This window comes from Colias eurytheme, chromosome 30, assembly GCF_061535395.1.
Source record: "Colias eurytheme isolate Ceu_HAF_F1 chromosome 30, ilColEury1 Martin Lab GWU primary, whole genome shotgun sequence".
Classification (NCBI taxonomy): Eukaryota; Metazoa; Arthropoda; class Insecta; order Lepidoptera; family Pieridae; genus Colias; species Colias eurytheme.
The window spans coordinates 3,583,073-3,589,072 of NC_143009.1; the positions used below are offsets into that span (position 1 = coordinate 3,583,073).

At 34.3% G+C, this 6,000-nt stretch overlaps 1 protein-coding gene across 2 annotated transcripts in view; it reads right to left on the bottom strand.

Annotated features, from left to right (window-relative positions):
• LOC149895768 (uncharacterized) overlaps nt 1-550 on the bottom strand; it is a 65,311-nt gene extending 64,761 nt beyond the window's left edge. For both annotated transcript variants that reach the window (XM_090118681.1, XM_090118680.1), the window contains exon 1: nt 411-550. The gene's annotated coding sequence lies outside the window, so the exon portion shown is untranslated. The remainder of the gene's footprint in view (nt 1-410) is intronic.
• Between the last annotated feature and the right edge of the window lie 5,450 nt (nt 551-6,000).

The window sequence follows — 6,000 nt, forward strand, 5'->3', positions numbered from 1 at the left end:
ATCATTAAAAAAATTAATGTGTACTTAAATATTTTACTTAAAAAAAACTATCTATATTTTATCTATCACGTATTTAAAAAAACATAGACAATCTCAATCCTTACTTATTAATTTTTTTAATTTAAACAGCATTAAACATTATACTTAAAAAACTATTTTTTATAACTATATTTTATCTGTCACGTATTTAAAAAACACCATAGACAATCTCACCATTTATAACATTTTTTTTAACAACATAAAAAATATTTATTTCTTTAAACTTAAATATATTTTACTTAAAAAGACTACATTTTTAAACTATATTTTATCTGTCACATCTATTAAAAAAAAAACACAGACCGCAATCCAAAACCTGGCCGCAAAAAAAAGTAACAGAAAAGAAAAAAAAATTCAAAAATGGAACTCACATGCGACGTCACGTTCCTCAACCACACAACACAACACACTACAACGTCCACCGTGAACAATCTGTATTTAATACTTTTGTGACGTCACACGAAATCCTTTGAGTCAAACGAGATAACAGCCTGAGGTAAGCTTACGCCTTTCTTATATATACGATGGTTTATGAAACATCGTTTGACCTTTGCAGCGGTGTCGACGCTTTAAAATCGACGCCGTTTATACGCGGTTAAAAGTATGCGCTGAAATTAAAACTTTTTAAGCTTGTTTTTGTGAAAAATGTACAGAGTATGTAAGGAAGATGATATAGGAATGTTTGTATTCGATTTTAAAGGAATTTTCCCGAGTTCTTTTATATATATAGATAATGAATTTAAAACGAGAATTGCATTGTTTCTTGGCGAGTCGTGCTGTATTTTGATTATATATATGAATATTGATTCAATGAATAAATATATTATGTATATTTTTTGCATTTTATAAAAATGGTGTAGTAATATTGACTTGCTCTTATATCTAGGTTATGAATGACAAATTTTCAAGTTAATTTAAATTTTAATAAAATACAAACATATTTTATAGGTACGTAAAGCTGGCGATGAAAAATTAGCGAAATTAAAAAAAAACAACACCAGAATTTGTTGCTTATTTGTTGCTAATTAGTTGCTATAATGACGATTTTGTTGCTCAACCCGTTCGCTGAAAATCAGCAACAGTTCTAGCTTAACGTTAAGGTAGCGTGCAGAAATCGGAAAAAGGGATGGATCGTTGCAAAAATGCAGATGAATTTGTTGCTAATTTGTTGCTGCATAAAAACAGTGAAAATTTTGAATTTTTTTCATTGGCGCCAAAAATAACACTGGCCACGTCAACTTAATTGTCGATTTTCGGTAGTGAAACATAAAAAAAATTTGTTGCTCCTCACATCGTTCACTGGCAAAGTGTACAGAGCCAGCAACAAAATAGAAACCGGAAGTAGAGTTAATTTTGAAACCGGTTTGCTAGAAAATCGTCCACGCCAGCTTAACTGTCTATTTTCGGGAGTGAAACATAAAAAAAAAATTTGTTGCTCCTCACATCGTTCACTGACACAGTGTACAGAGCCAGCAACAAAATAGAAACCGGAGGTAGAGTTAATTTTGAAACCGGTTTGCTAGAAAATCGTCCACGCCAGCTTAACTGTCGATTTTCGGTAGTGAAACATAAAAAAAAAATTTGTTGCTCCTCACATCGTTCACTGGCACAGTGTACAGAGCCAGCAACAAAATAGAAACCGGAAGTAGAGTTAATTTTGATACCGGTTTGCTAGAAAATCGTCCACGCCAGCTTAACTGTCGATTTTCAGTAGTGAAACATAAAAAAAAAATTTGTTGCTCCTCACATCGTTCACCGGCACAGTTTACAGAGCCAGCAACAAAATAGAAACCGGAAGTAGAGTTAATTTTGAAACCGGTTTGCTAGAATATCGTCCACGCCAGCTTAACTGTCGATTTTCGGTAGTGAAACATAAAAAAATAATTTGTTGCTCCTCACATCGTTCACTGGCACAGTGTACAGAGCAAGCAACAAAATAGAAACCGGAAGTTGAGTTAATTTTGAAACCGGTTTGCTAGAAAATCGTCCACGCCAGCTTAACTGTCGATTTTCGGTAGTGAAACATAAAAAAAAAATTTGTTGCTCCTCACATCGTTCACTGGCACAGTGTACAGAGCCAGCAACAAAATAGAAACCGGAGGTAGAGTTAATTTTGAAACCGGTTTGCTAGAAAATCGTCCATTTCTATTTTGTTTCAAATTTCGGTTTCAAAATTAACTCTACTTCCGGTTTCTATTTTGTTGCTGGCTCTGTACACTGTGCCAGTGAACGATGTGAGGAGCAACAAATTTTTTTTTTATGTTTCACTACCGAAAATCGACAGTTAAGCTGGCGTGGACGATTTTCTAGCAAACCGGTTTCAAAATTAACTCTACTTCCGGTTTCTATTTTGTTGCTGGCTCTGTACACTGTGCCGGTGAACGATGTGAGGAGCAACAAATTTTTTTTTATGTTTCACTACCGAAAATCGACAGTTAAGCTGGCGTGGACGATTTTCTAGCAAACCGGTTTCAAAATCAACTCTACCTCCGGTTTCTATTTTGTTGCTGGCTCTGTACACTGTGCCAGTGAACGATGTGAGGAGCAACAAATTTTTTTTTTATGTTTCACTACCGAAAATCGACAGTTAAGTTGGCGTGGACGATTTTCTAGCAAACCGGTTTCAAAATTAACTCTACCTCCGGTTTCTATTTTGTTGCTGGCTCTGTACACTGTGCCAGTGAACGATGTGAGGAGCAACAAATTTTTTTTTATGTTTCACTACCGAAAATCGACAGTTAAGCTGGCGTGGACGATTTTCTAGCAAACCGGTTTCAAAATTAACTCTACTTCCGGTTTCTATTTTGTTGCTGGCTCTGTACACTGTGCCAGTGAACGATGTGAGGAGCAACAAATTTTTTTTTTATGTTTCACTACCGAAAATCGACAGTTAAGCTGGCGTGGACGATTTTCTAGCAAACCGGTTTCAAAATTAACTCTACTTCCGGTTTCTATTTTGTTGCTGGCTCTGTACACTGTGCCGGTGAACGATGTGAGGACCAACAAATTTTTTTTTATGTTTCACTCCCGAAAATCGACAGTTAAGCTGGCGTGGACGATTTTCTAGCAAACCGGTTTCAAAATCAACTCTACCTCCGGTTTCTATTTTGTTGCTGGCTCTGTACACTGTGCCAGTGAACGATGTGAGGAGCAACAAATTTTTTTTTTATGTTTCACTACCGAAAATCGACAGTTAAGCTGGCGTGGACGATTTTCTAGCAAACCGGTTTCAAAATTAACTCTACCTCCGGTTTCTATTTTGTTGCTGGCTCTGTACACTGTGTCAGTGAACGATGTGAGGAGCAACAATTTTTTTTTTTATGTTTCACTCCCGAAAATAGACAGTTAAGCTGGCGTGGACGATTTTCTAGCAAACCGGTTTCAAAATTAACTCTACTTCCGGTTTCTATTTTGTTGCTGGGTCTGTACACTGTGCCGGTGAACGATGTGAGGAGCAACAAATTTTTTTTTATTTTCACTACCGAAAATCGACAGTTAAGCTGGCGTGGACGATTTTCTAGCAAACCGGTTTCAAAATTAACTCTACTTCCGGTTTCTATTTTGTTGCTGGCTCTGTACACTTTGCCAGTGAACGATGTGAGGAGCAACAAATTTTTTTTTTATGTTTCACTACCGAAAATCGACAATTAAGTTGACGTGGCCAGTGTTATTTTTGGCGCCAATGAAAAAAATTCAAAATTTTCACTGTTTTTATGCAGCAACAAATTAGCAACAAATTCATCTGCATTTTTGCAACGATCCATCCCTTTTTCCGATTTCTGCACGCTACCTTAACGTTAAGCTAGAACTGTTGCTGATTTTCAGCGAACGGGTTGAGCAACAAAATCGTCATTATAGCAACTAATTAGCAACAAATAAGCAACAAATTCTGGTGTTGTTTTTTTTTAATTTCGCTAATTTTTCATCGCCAGCTTTACGTACCTATATTTTATGGTGAGAATTATAAAGCAAATTTGTACCGAATAATGTTTGTAAAAAACAAAACATTCAAATATTTTTATTTTACTATTCCTATGTTTTTCTAATTAAAAACAGGTTTATTTATAATAGACCGGCTTTAAAGTTAATGTTATTTTTCCTCTAAGCCTATATTTAGTCGTTATGCTGAATATCAGCGTTGACATCTCAGTTTTTTGGGCAGTTGTCAGTATATGCTGTTATTATATTACAAACTATACACTGTTTTATAACTATAGATAACTATAGAGATACTAGCGGTCCGCCCCGGCTTCGCCCGTGGTACATATGAAAAATAGATGTTGGCCGATTCTCAGACTTACCCGATATGCACAGAAAATTTCATGAGAATCGGTCCACCCGTTTCGGAGGAGTATGCAGACTAACATTGTGACACGAGAATTTTATATATAAGAATTTTATATATGTACAAGACTTTTAAGAAAATAATTTAATGTCGGCTTAGAATTAATAAATACGTTATGAATTGTAATCCATTTTAATTTTTGACACAATATATTAATAACCTTACAAGTGCAATAATACAAAAACATGTTTAAATTTGATACTCAGTGAAGTCAAACACAAAATACATATATCTTAAAGTTTTTAACCCCATACCCCACAATGGGGTATGGGACTTAGGACAACATGAAATTACTAATTTTATTTTATTTTTAATTATTGTATTATATTATTTATTAGATATATATGTACTAGATATATATCTATGATCTATATCTGGATATATATGTACTAGATATATATCTATCCATATGGATATAATTAGTGTACAATGTTTATATACTAAAATCTAATAAATTATATACTAAAACCTTCCTCTTGAATCACTCTATCTATTAAAAAAAACCGTATCAAAATCCGTTGGGTAGTTTTAAAGATTTAAGCATACAAAGGGACATAGGGACACAGAAAGCTACTTTGTTTTATACTATGTAGTGATTATCTATCCTTGTTATAAAATAAATTAGTAAGTATATCTGAATACATGTAAATTAATCTTTGCATATTCACGTAAAACCTGTTTTATTGATTTGGATTAGCTATTTAGATATGTTATGACCTGGAATGACCTATCTATACCTAACTAGTACATAATGTTATATGGCTATAGAGTTTGTTTGTTTGAACGTGATAATCTCAGAAACCACTGTATCGATTATAATAATTCATACACCGATTGATAGGTTACAATGTATGGATATGTTAACATAATATGTACATTGTACGTGATCCCCGAGTGCTATATATACTATGTACAAGCGAAGCCGGAACGAGCAACTAGTTTTAGTAACCCCTCGCTCTGAATCGCGCAAGCAAAGTGTAAAATATATAATAAAAAATGTGTGCGTGTACTAGTGTACACGCGTAAGAAGTGAAACTTCTTTATGACCTTATTTTTCAAAAAATAATTTACTATATATATGCAACTTTACAGAAATACGTCGAATCACGCGTGGTAGGGATAAGAAAAAGATGGCGCGTAACGTAAAAATGTCACGCGTAACGAATAAATGTTACACTAATTTTTTTTCCAACCCCGATAAAGTACAAACAAACCAACTTTTTTATTATTATAAATATCGCGAACGATACCGCGGGTTAGAGCTAGTTAATTACAGATTTATTGATCGTAAAACAAGGGCTAAAATGTCAAAGTCTATAAAATTAATAATTGCATACGTATTGTCCGATTGAGAAAGCGTAAAGAGCATGCATACATACGAACAGACTAAATAACTCTTATTTCCTATATTAGCTGTGCCCTGCGGTTTCACCCGCATTGCTCCGCTCCTGTTGGTCTCAGGGTGATGATATAGTATAACTTTCCTCGGTAAATAGGCTATCTAACACTGAAATAATTTTTCAAATGCACCAAAAAATGTGTTAATTGTGCTAAATTTCATTGTAATCAGTTCGGTACCTAGTATTTGCGTGAAAGAGTAACAAACATACCTCTAC